General features: G+C 46.4%; 1 protein-coding gene across 4 annotated transcripts in view; it reads left to right on the forward strand.

The window, feature by feature from the left end:
• Ube4B (Ubiquitination factor E4B) overlaps positions 1-12,963 on the forward strand; it is a 438,127-nt gene that overhangs the window by 96,893 nt on the left and 328,271 nt on the right. The window lies entirely within an intron of this gene.

The following is a 12,963-nucleotide window of genomic DNA, read 5'->3' on the forward strand; positions in this document are numbered from 1 at the left end:
CTGAAGGTTCTATCACGAAAGCATTGGGGCGCCGACCAAACATGTCTTTTACACATTTACCGCTCTGTAGTACGCAGCATACTTGATTACAGCTGCGTAATTTATGGATCGGCAAGGCATTCCTACCTCAAACTAATTGACCCCACACATAAGCCACCGGTGCATGCAGAACTTTGCCTCTTGAAAGCTTATACGCAAAATGCAATGAACCCTGCCTGCAACACCAATGTCATACGTCCTAAGAACTAGAACTGTACTGAATCAAATATGCCACACTATTTTATCTCGCATCACGAATTGAGTACACTACACGAACAAATCACACAAAATAAGACCACTTGCTCTCAGGTTCAAAGAAATGTGCGAAGTACAGTCGAACCCGACTATATCGAACCCGTTTACATCAAATTATTCTTTGCATCGAACAATTTCTGAACATGGTATAATTAACAATAAGCATATATAGCAACAGTTACGCTTACATCAAACAAGAATGCCCTCGTCGTGCAAGATGGCACATGTGCAAATTGTCTCGCTTCTTTTCGAGTTCATTGTGTTTGCGCCTTGTGGGCCTTCTCTTGCCCTGTTGCCACGATGAAGCGGCAGAATTCGTCTTTCGCCGTGAAGCTCGAAATCATAAATCGGGTCGAACGCGGTGAGAAGTTTGATGCCCCGCAGTGTGCAAGATTCCAAGGAGCACTCTCAGCATGATTTTGAAGAATAACGGGCGATTAGGGCTAAAGGAGACAAACTCGCGACCCAGTGCCCGTGCCGTTCCTACGCGTACGCACGACCGTGTACAAGTGGTTCATCTGAAATTGCTTCAGACATGCTGGGTTCTACGTGCCCGGTGATGACTAAATTCTGATGAGTGCGCCGAAGCCGCTGCTGGTGTTGCCGAAGTTTGGACCGAGCTGTCAGAATTTTCGGAAGCCGTTGACGAATTGATGGTTGACGAGTTTGTGAGTTCAGATGATGTTGTCGTGACTATGGGAGAGCCCGAAAACGAAGACTACATTGCCGACATCGTACCGAGCACAAGTGAAAGTGCGCACAATGAGGAAGGGAATGACGGTTTCTTGCCCATGTCCTCCGAGGTGATTGGTGCACTCACACTAGTCCGGTGCTTCTGTGCGAATCTGGAAGGTGGCAGCCTCAGCTGCTCCGACTCCTTTGACAATGTGGAGAAGTGTGTGCATTGCAGGCAGCGAAACTGCTCAAGCAGGACCTAGACTCGTTACGGCAGCTTGTGAACAAAGCGGAGACGGAGTTCATTGGTGTTTTCTTCACTTGCAAAACCCACAAGCCTAATACCCTTTTAGGGTTATTGTGTCCGAGAAGACGTCATGGCAATGTCATGTAGGAAAAGTTCTGCAAGGCCATGTCGAGAAGTTGCAGATAAATGACCCTTTCCTGGTAAGAAGCTCTGAAGAAGTTATCTTGGCGATAAATGAAGACCAGGGGACTGCACTAACTGCATTTTCAGTAGATGTGGAGGTCTTATATTATTCTGTGCCACGAGATAGTTTGATGTGCGCTGTGTGCGATAGGATAGAAGATTTCGGAGAAGTTAATTTTCAGAATTCTGTAGGTTTCAACAGCGACAATCTTTTAACGCTTTTAGACTTTTATCTTCATTCAACTGCTGTTAATCATGATGGCCAATTCTACATCCAACGCACTATCATCTGTATAGGATCAGCCATAGCCCCCATTTCATGTGACATTTTTTTATCCTCGGTTGACAATGTAATTTCTGCTAAGTTGGTGGACATGCCTGTAACGCGAGTGTTTAGATATGTTGACGACTACTTAATTGTTATGAAGAAAGATACCTGTATGCATTTTCATGACGCAGTCGAAGAAATTTTGGACTTGTTCATCAACTCATCAGGAGGACTTAAGTTCACGTATGAATTGCCAATTAACAACCGTAATCAGTTTCTAGATATTAACCTCTGTTTTTCTTTGGATGAGCATGTATGCTGGGGATATCATCCCAGATCTAAGAAAACCTTGTTGCGCTAGGACAGCGTACACTCTAAATTGATTAAGAGAGGCATAGCAACAACGTGCATTAAGGCAGCACTTAGTAAGTCATGTGAGCATGAGTGCGATCAAAGTTTTTTAAATCGGATAGCGCGATTACAGAACGCAGGTTTTCCCAGTTCTGTGATCACTTCAGTATGCGAAGCAATTTTGCAGAAAGAGAAACGAAGTTCCGAAACTTCCCAAAAAGAAAAGAAAGACAAAAGACAAGCGCACGTGGTGCCATACCTACACAAGTTGTCACACAATCTAAAGAAAGTGTCCAATAAACATATTATTAATTTGGTTTTCAGTGCCCTGTGTAAGTTGTCCTCGATATGTAATCGCATGAACAAGCGCGAAAGGCACCTGTGCACCACAAATCATAAAACTCGTTTCACTGAGTGCAGGCGCAACATTATCTATCAGATACCGCTCAGCTGTGGAAAATCTTATATAGGTCAAACAGGACAGTGCTTCAATGAAAGAGCTCTTCCGCACAGCAACAACCTAAAAAATGGCTATGGGAGTCATTTAGCCGGACATTGTAACAAGTGTCACTGCACCCCCATATTTGAAAAGACAAAATTCATACGAAAGGATAAGGTAATAGGGAAAGGGAAATAGTAGAGGCTTTTCACATTAGAAAGGAAGGAGAGATAAATGTGTAAGCACTCCCTCTCTTGCCTTGTCGGGAAAAGAAATTGCATTTTTGGAAGAAAGATTATAATGTTAATTTGCAGATGTTTTGCGACTGATGTGCGCATGCCTATACTGAAAAAGGTATAAATATCTGGTGAATTTCAAATAAACTTCCATTTGGCAGTCAGCGCTTGTCTGTGGTATTTGTTTCCTTGTGTCCTCGTCTTTTTTTCGCGCTGTTTAACCTCAGTTCTAAGTATGAACCAACTAGCCCTCATCAAGATCTTACTAAATTAATTATACATGCGTGCACCCGCCATCTCATGTCACAGTACGAGCAGCAATATGCCTAATAAGTGTACTGGCAGGCCTCCAGAGCATTTTCGAACGTTCCTGTGGCGATTTGAGCCTTTAAAGGCAGTTAGACATGCATTCATTTTTTTTCAGACTGTACGGTTTTTCGGATGTTTCTACGGTCCTTAGGAAGTCCGAAAAATCTGACGTTGATTGTACAACTGACCAAGAAGATGCTTCAAATGGTTTGTGGGGCGAACGTGCAGCGGAACAAGGACCAGAACAGAAAGGACCGTCGCATTGAGGAATGATCGGGAAAAGAACTGTGCCACCTCTTCTTTGAAGGAGCTTGAGTTTAAAAAACAGGGTTGGCTGGCGCTGAAATGCAGGTGTTACTCATCCAAACCAAAATAAACTCTTTAAAGCAGTGCACAGGCTGGGAGTATGTCAGGAGTCTCAGGACAGTTGAGGTTGGCTTACCAGCTGTTTAGAGAGAGTCTCACTTGTGACAAAGTTTCGGCCTCATACCAATGAGCTTGCTATCAGTTGATAGAAGTAGCTCATATTCGAAAATATTTGCTTCTGGAAGCATCACTTCTTTATTCATACTTGAGAATGTTTGACTTGATTTGCAATGGGTTTTGCAATTTTTTCGAAGATATTTTATTCGCTGTGCAGTGTAATAACCCCTCCCGTCGGTTCTCCTTTTGATTAAAATGAACACTATTCCTTGCTATTCAAACTGGATTAAGCTTTTTAAATTTTTTTCACATGCTTACTAGAGAGTGATAGCATCGAGCAACATGGCGTCAGCCCATCTTGACACTAAAAGTTTTGCGTCACTGAGGCAATCTTGCAAAGGCACTCAAAGAAAACCTGGAAAACTCGGGGAATTTAGAAATGTGAACTTGGTAGACACCCTGGACTACGTATGTGCTTACAGCCGCGCTTACAGCCATGCACAGCCACGCGCACCAGCTTACCCAACACTCCCCCCACCCCGTCGCGCATGCTTGATTGTGTTACTGCAAGCTCGCCTCCCTCCCTCTTTTCCTTTGCTTGTGTGGGGAGGCAGCACTCTTGAAGCCACCATCTTGTTGTGCCCTCGCACGCTCGCACCTAAAGCACACAGTGCGTGGGGCGCGATAGGATCTTATTGCAGTTGTACTTTATAAGGAAAATGATGTGGCTCCACTTTGGTGGTCGCTCGTGTTCCGCGGTGCGCTATTTGAGAGTTGCGTTTGCAAGCAACCGCTTGTGATTTGATCATTTGACTATCTGTGTCTGCAGAAGTTTCCATGTACTATAATCTCAGATTTCTTTACTGGTGGCAGTGAAGTTTCGTTATATTGAAATCGCATACAAACACACTTCCTTATATTGAAGTTCTAAATACATGGTGTTCTACAGACAAGAGGTTATGAAAGGTTAAATACTTCATTATATTGATAATTTCATTATATCGAGGTTTAACTGTACAATTATAAACATAGGCAAGGCTGAAGTTCCTGCAGAATGCAAAATACAGCTATTACAGATAACACCAGCATTTTAGAAAAGTGTGTTGTCCTACGCACAAAATAATTAAAAGTGCAAGTCAGAGGCTGCCCAGCAAGATTGTCCTTCAGCCCTTTTATTGGTACAAGCCGACATATCTGCGCTCAGTTCCTCCAGTAGCAAGAAAAAGCTTTTTAATAAAGGGCGAATTTGAGGGTGTGAAGTTTGCATTCTGTAGTTTGTGTGAGCTCACAGGGTTAGAATGTTGTTTTGTCTCAAATTGCTTTTAGCATAGCTTTCTTTTTCAGCCATTTGTCTCTCATAGTATGAGCAACGAAGCACGGTAGTATGGGTGGCGTCGTGCCATCTTTAGCAGGGTGGCATCAACCTTATGTAGTGCGATAGGGGCCAGTGCAAGTTCTTTAGCAAGGTTATTGACTTTGCACAGTAGATCTACTTTCTTTGGTGCAGGCTATGCCATGAATTTTATGATTTTTACGGTGTCAGCACTGTCCCAGATCCTTGCAAAGTTTGTTTTTCTTTGCTGACATCCAACCTCTCAGTGATGGCCACTTGTTTTTTGAGCAATACCAACTGTTCAACCTGTTTATGATAAAGTTTCTAGACCAAATGATCATTTTCTTATTGGACAAAGGTTGCACGGAAGATTCGATGCCGTAAACAGTAGTTTTTTATGCCAGAAGCTGCTGTACATTTGAAACACCAGCAAGATGCTGAAAGCAATATTCTGCTCACTGGGAAGAAGTACCAAGTGAAGTGTTTCGAATAAACGGGTATAGTTTCAGTCGTCACCTTTTCCCAATGAGAAGTTTCTTATTCAAGTTGCTCTCCGATGTGCGTCGTCTGCTTCTTTCGTGAAAAGATGAAATCATACATTGCTGTCTTTCTACCACGATGACAAGCATAATGGTACACATGTCGTTCGACATCTGTATTTTTGCATATTTGGGTTTGTGTGCGGCGACATCATGATGATTTGAGAGCTACGAGGCATTCAACGCATGCTGGGAGAGGAGGCCCTCTTTCGCTTCAAGCTTGAACTTGGATGTGCTGTTTCTCGGCCTCGCCGCTAGGGGGTGAGCATTTGGTTGTAGTCGCCAATAGGCCGTTCTTGTATACATGTAAATGCTGCTAGGTTCCATTCTGTCAAGAATGGCAGGTGCTGAATATTGTCACATTGTAGTGACAGTGAAGGACAGTAGTGAAACTGTGAATCACGAGAGCCTTTATTGGATGAACCTGTGCCCACAAACACAAGCTACACTCAAAGTACAACAATGGCGGCGAGCACAGTTGGCAATAGTCGAAATCTTATCTGCCGGTAAAGCATGTTGGCTTTTATACACGGCTTGTTGAAGGTCCCAGCATAATCACTGGTGCCTGCGAGCTTTGCAGAAAGTACTACACAACTCGTGTCACGCATGCAATCTGATTACACAAGGTTCGCCGAGAAGATACGCAACAGATAGAATCAATAACATTAGAGTAAGTTCCAATCCTGCAGGTGCATCATGCACTGAGCAATTAAGTTGTTAGCGGGGGAAATTACCTCCCCGAGAAAAGGATAAATGAGTACATGGGCCAATATATTTTGTATATCCTAAAAACCCGCATATACTGTATTTACTCGCATAATGATCGCACTTTTTTGTAAAAAAAATTGATGCAAATTCAAGGGTGCAATCATTACACGGGTTCAATTTCCCGCAAAAAGAAAAACACAAATTTTTCATCCCGGTTTGCTGCAGGATGACAACAGGTGAACAAATAGGCAGCGGCCGCTGTATGTAGTGCAGGATGCCAAAACAAAATTGACGGCCGGCAGAGCAAGCCGAATGCGCCGAACGTGATTTTTTTTCTTCTTGTGAGTACATTACATGCATTGAAACAGTTGCTTCCGTATCAGTAATGAATAATATCGTTATATCGGCAAGTCTGCAGCAATAACGTAGCTATGTCCACTTTGAGGGGACAGAAACTGATGGGTGTGCTTAGCTGCCAGCGACATAGAAACACATGGCAGGCATGCTGTGGAAACTGTGGTATTTGTCTTTGCTACTATCCTAATACGGCACGTTTCCGCTAAGGGTGGGCGAATATCTTCGCTGTGTTACAAGCGTCGACGTATGAATAGGGTACACTTCTAACGTATCAGTGTAAAGGTGGCTGCTATCATTGCTGCTCGCGATTTGTTGCATGCCCACGAGTGCAGACGAGAAAAATCGAAAGGCACCATTGTTGTTGTTGTTGTTGTTCACCACAACCATTATAAAGCCTACACATAATAAAGGCAAGCTTAGTTGTACTTTTTTTTTTGTCATTGAAGTGCGTAAGGTGATTAAAGGGATGAAATGGGGCATCTGCTTAAGAATGGTGCATGCAGACCACTTGGTTTGTCTTCAAGAGTCGTTCGCGTAGCATTCGACAGATGGTAAGTGCGATCACTATTAGCTAGACATGGCACACGACATATCGCTGCTGCAAGTTCGGGGTGCGATCATTGCACGGGAAATTTTAAAAATAAAATTTTGACGACAAAATTCAGGTGTGGGATCATTACGCGAGTGTGATCATTATGCGAGTAAATACGGTAATACAAACCCGCACATAGTACAAAGTGAAAATTTTGGGACGCAAGATGAAAAAAAAAAAAAGTTTTATCCACGATTAATACGAGTTACAAAAACTCGAGGAAAACATTTATTTAAATTGCACTCCGCACGTCTATCGCTGTCTTCCTCAGCTCCGCTCTCCTCGGATAGTTCCTTGTCGGACATATCTTCCCAGAAGTACTCATTCTCTCTGCCATCGAGAGCATTCGAGATGCCACACTTCTTGAATGTGTGACGCACAAGGTTCTCTGGTATGCTGGCCCATGCATCCACAATCCACTTGCATAGCGTGGCTGGCAAAGCCTGCTTCAGCCGCCCGGTTGGCGTCACTGCAGGCTCACCTGAGTGCATCCAACCTGCGTAACACCACTTGACCGCATCCTTGAACGGCTTGTTCATGCAAACATCTAAAGGCTGCAGCTGAGACATAATCCCACACGGGATGACGACGAGTTCAGTGTCGGATTCGCGCAACAGCCTTTTCAGTGAGTCGACCAAATGGTAACGAAATGCGTCTAGCATGAGGATGGATGGCAAAGACAACAGTGCACCGGGCTGCTTATGCCAAACGGACTTTATCCAGTTGAGCACAAGATCCTCATTCCTCCAGCCTTTCTCATGGCATCTCACGACCACATCTTTTGGCAGCTCCTCACCTATAGGCACTGTCTTGCACTTGAAGGCGACATAGGGCGGGAGCTTGCGTTCGTCTGCCGTGTACGGCAACATGACGGTAACTTGCATTTTCTGGTTGCCAGTGGACCGGACATAAACTTGTTTAGAGCCCTTTTCGTGCACGGTGAGAAGCAATGGCATGTCCAGATATACCGGCATTTGGTCAGCATTGCCGATTTGCCCTAGCTGGAAGTTCTTCGACTTGCACAGCAAAATAATGTGACGCTGGAAAGCCACAAGCAGCCCTTCGAACCATTTGGGCAGCTTTTACGAAATCGAAGTTTGGCGGCGTAAGGAAAATCCAGCACGGCACATGTAGCGATAAATCCAGTGCTTGCTCGCTTTGAAGGCGGAGCTCAGTAGCCCTTTTTCTCTTGCAAGCTCCTTACCTTTTGCCTGTATAAGCTCCACGCTCACAGCTAGGTGCGGGGCTCGCTATTGGCGTACGAACTCCATCAGGGCAAGTTTGATTTCCGGGAATGTCCTACTCTTCGGGCCGCAAAAGCTTCTTCGCGTTCCGCTGCAGGTGAAAAGGACTTCCTTCTGTTGCCGCCATCCGCAAATGCTTGTCTCATTGATGCCAAACTGCCTCCCGGCCGCACTGTTGTTGATGTCATGTACGGCTAAAATAACCTTTCTCTTGAAAGCAGTCGAGTACTGTTTTTGTGGTCCGGACATCTTGGTCCTTCAATGCGGAATAAAAAAGATGCACTTCGCGAAGCATGGTTTGCACGTGTGCTGCCAAGGTGCGCACTCAACAATGGGCTTCTTCGATTTTCCACTTCTGGCTATCCGCGGGATGCCAGATCCAGCCAGAACGTCTTCGTTTTTCTCGGGTTGCTCCGCCCACCGCGCTACGCACTTCCACCGGGCATTCATTTTGCTCGTGCTGGACGGTTCTGGCTACCCCCGGGCTGCCAGAACCTGCCAGGACGATTTTGGTCTGGCTGCTCTCTGGAAGTTCTCTGGCTAGCAGACGATTAAAAGAGGCGATGGGCGCTCGCCGCCCTCTTTGAGGGGACTTCACGGATTGCAACACGGGCGCTTGAGGACTTAAATTTACCTCGCTCAGCCAACTGTCTACGGTTGTTTTCGGGTTTCCTTACTTCTAGCGTTATCTTTTTTAGGTCATTACCACGGACATGGCACTCTTTGGCCATACTTGGCCCTTGAACCATAAAACATCAAATATCAATCAATTTTTTAAATGCTTACGCTCCGTTCCGCATTGTGAAGCGGTGTGATACGAGCAGTGGTGAACTGTTTGAATCTTTCGTGTGTGTATGTGTGTGTGTCCCCTAAAGGCTTCTTCACGGCGGTGAGCAGCGTGTTGTGCTCTCATGCGTGCATGTTATCTGCATTGTGTTCCACGCAAGTTGTAGATGCTCATTCACACATTGCGGTACATTCTGGGTTCGTCTTTCTCTGGTGGCGTTCCTTTTCACATATCTGGCGTATGTATATATCTCCTTTTTCTGCAGTTAGCAAAGGCTTTGCAGCTAGCCTGTGTTCGCTCCGTCTCTCCGTCGTATGCTTAGGTGGCAGCTCGAAACCGATATGTGTTCGACTGCAGGCTGTTGATCTAAGAATGCACTGATTGCACTCGGTACATTAGACACGTACATTGGCTTATTGCTTTCAGGATCGCGACCAATGTGTGAAACGTTTCGCTGGTCACAGGCGGCATGCATTTTCATGCGCCAGCCGCATCCCCAGCTCCTTAGGGTCATAATGAGAAGCACAATCGGACAACAAACGTTCTGAAATTGAAGCCCAAGCAGGTCGGCATGAAATTTTATGCGTATGAGACCTACCCGATGTCTTGTGCTGACACATTGCCAGCTCATCAATGTCGCCGGTGGGTGACGTGATCTACTTATGTACGACCCGGCTCTTCTTATTCTGAATCCATTTCCCTAACATTTCAAAATAATGTCGCAGCGTACTGTCGGCTTCTTGCCTTTTCTTCATTTCCGTCGCGGTTATATCGATGGCGGTGCCTGAACTATTCTTCATACCGACATTTTTCCTATCCTGGTTCCTTGTGCTTTTCTCTACTGACAATATGCTAGCTTCTCTGGTATACGGATCCGAACTTCTTTCGTTGTCTCTGCCAGCGGTTTCGGTGGATTCATGCTCCCTCCTACTTGTAACCTGGATATTGGGAAAACTCCAGAGGGGATCTGGATCATCCACTCTTCTAACTCCTGGCACATTCCCAAGAATGACGTCGTAAAGCGGTTCTTTGATGCACCGGGCTTTAATCCAACCGCAGTAATAAGGTGTCAAAAGCAACACACGAGCCATAGGCATTCGCCGTACTGTACCATCCGCCAATCGAACTGGTGTTTCTGTACCGGTGATATTCCTGTCCGACACCATGGATTGCCTTACCAGAACAATGTTGGACCCAGTGTCTCTGAGTACAGACACTTTTCGTCCCTGCAGCATTCCCACTACTTCTGGCATCGAGGTTTTCGGGTCTTCTGACCTCGGAGACATCGTGACAGAGCATGCCTTGTCGCTGGCCCTTTTCTGTTCCATTTGCGTCCTCTCGACATCAATGTGACTTTCGCTCGCAACAATGCAGGCAGTCTTATTTTCTGGCTTAGCTCGGCAGGTTTGTATTGTATGTTCATGCTGCCCGCATCCCTCGCACATCAACGTCGAACTGCGAGTACGACCCAAGGGACAATTCACAGCCCGATGCTCTATCCTGTCACACGTAAAACATTTGATTGTGCTTCGAGTTTGTTCTCTCTCATCTGGTGTCTTCTTATCTTCCTCCTTCCCAAGTTCCTTTGGCCTTGGGCTTCTAAATACCGGTCGGCATGTTCGGATAGTTCAGCCACCGTCCTCAAGTTGCGCTCTTTCAGGAATATTGCCACGCCCTGATGACACGATGCTAGGAACTGTTCTGCAATCATGTTGTCCCTCAAGTCTTCGAATGTCTTCTCTATGTTAGCCATCTCCAACCAACGATCAAAGTAGTTGGAGATTCGAGCGGCGAATTGCTGGCCCGTCTCGTTATCGTGTGGCTTGGAGCTTCGAAATTTATCCCTCAAACCTTCGGCCGTTAGTCTGAAGCGTTGTAGGAGAGCCTTCTTCACCTTGTTGTAATCTAGTGCGTCAGTCGCTGACATCCGACTGTACACGGCCAACGCTTCCCCCACGAGACACATACTCAATCCCGTCGCCCTGTCACTCTTCGGCTAGCCTTGTCCAGTTGCTATTTGCTCGAAACACTGTATATAGGCATCTAGGTCATCTCGCCTTCCGTCAAAGGGGGCGATTAGCTGTTGGGGACACGCTGTCGCTATTCTCTGAGGTACCACGTCGGAGCTCCTATTTCCTACCTCTCCTCCACTGTTACTCATGCACAGCTGCAATTTCTTTTCCGTAAGCTCTTTTTCCAACATCAAGTTCCCATACGCCCGCTCGTCCGCAGCTTTCGCTCTCTCCTCAGCTGCCTTGGCTCTCTCCTCATCTTCCTTCGCAGCCTCTCGTGCCTCTGCGCGTTCTTTTAATCGCTTCTGTTCCTCGTGATACAGTGCCATTATGGCCTCAGCCGACATGCCCGCGGCACTCCTTGCCGTCATCAAACATTCAAGGTCCATTCCGCTGCTCAAGACACCCCGAGGCACGTGACAAAGTTAAAGGGATCCTGACAGGCTCGCCAATGTTGTCACGCATACGTTAACGCCTGGTACGCTTGCTTGAGCGGGCGGAAGGAACACACCAACGCAAAATGCAGCACACACGTAACATTCATTCAATAGGCTATTTTAGCAACAGTAACACAAGGTAACATTCAACGCTTATTACACACGTAATGCGTCCTCCCTTGCTAAGCTTTCCGCTCGCACTACCGCGTTTACTAACGTCTGTGCGGCGATCGTCTATTCGCTGTAGTAGGGGCGCTTACAGTACCGGTTCGGTTCGACGCGGGTATCGGCGTCCCCCGGTCTGTGGTCCATCGTTCTAATCTGGTCGTCTTCAGTCGTTGTTGGTGTCCGGCGTCACCGATGCCCCGGCCGACGTGACGAAGGCATGGTCGCTGAGGAGCTGTCGCGCTCCAGCAGAGCGGGGCTCGGTGCCGGCTGGCGCTTCCGGTGCGCGCCGGCCCAGCTTAGTTCTCTAGATGGGACGGTGACTGGCTGTAGCCAGCCTCCGCGCGTCTACGTTCAGCGGCACAAACGCTGACGTGTCCTGGCAGGTAGGTCCGGGCCAGTGGTAGTTCCGGGGACGTCGGACATCTGCTCGCCGAGCCTGGTACTCGGGCGGAACCCGAGTCGATGTGTCGCCTAGGAACTGGGGCAGGACCCAGAGAGGCGATCTCCGGCCGTCTTCTCCTGGAAAGCTGCGCCCTGGCCACTACGTCCTTCCCTGCGCGCACCTCTTCTCCAAGATGGCGGCTCCACGCGCTTGCTCCGCTCCTTCTTCCTCGTCTTCTTTCCTTGTTTATGCTTGTCACTCCTGACAGTCAATAACAAAATTGTTTTTTTTTTTTTTTTTTCAGGCAACCATGTCGCCTCCTAAAGAAAATATTCAGTATTCAATTTCATATTTAAAGCTATAATTATTGGAATACAATTAGAAAATGTCACTACGTATTTGGACACCCTTATTTATTTACTCATTTGAGGCTCTTTGAGGTGTTGCAGCAGAGCAAGAACAATTTTCAATTGGAAACAAAAGAGGCATTACGTACAATTCAAGAAGTAGTGAAAAAGACAAGTGCCTTGTAAACAGCGCATTGCTGGTCCCCACATTTTCTAAAGGCTGTGCTGCACTTTAAGTGTATAATTTTAACAATGCTACATTGGATGCATAATGAAAAATGCTGCATTTCAGAGATGGAAGTAAATCCAGGATGGCAGGAACATGTGTGTGAGGAGGGCATTTTGCAACATTAGTAAGATTTCTCCATAACGGTTGCTTGGTTTACTGCATCGGGAGAGTGGCTTGAGACACAGCACATTCAAAGCCCCTGAATCCTGCTTTAGGGGCACCATGTTTGCAATAAAATGTGGTGCTTTCACTGATTCTAGTAGAGGGTGCCTAGACGACCTTGAGCTCATATTCTAGTTTCTTGACACAGCGGTTGCGTAGACTCAGCACTTTTCTGCTACATGCAATTGCCAGCACCCCATCATGTGCAAAACACTGCACACTTACGCACGACGCCCAAGTT

This window comes from Dermacentor andersoni, chromosome 3 (genome assembly GCF_023375885.2).
Source record: "Dermacentor andersoni chromosome 3, qqDerAnde1_hic_scaffold, whole genome shotgun sequence".
Classification (NCBI taxonomy): domain Eukaryota; kingdom Metazoa; phylum Arthropoda; class Arachnida; order Ixodida; family Ixodidae; genus Dermacentor; species Dermacentor andersoni.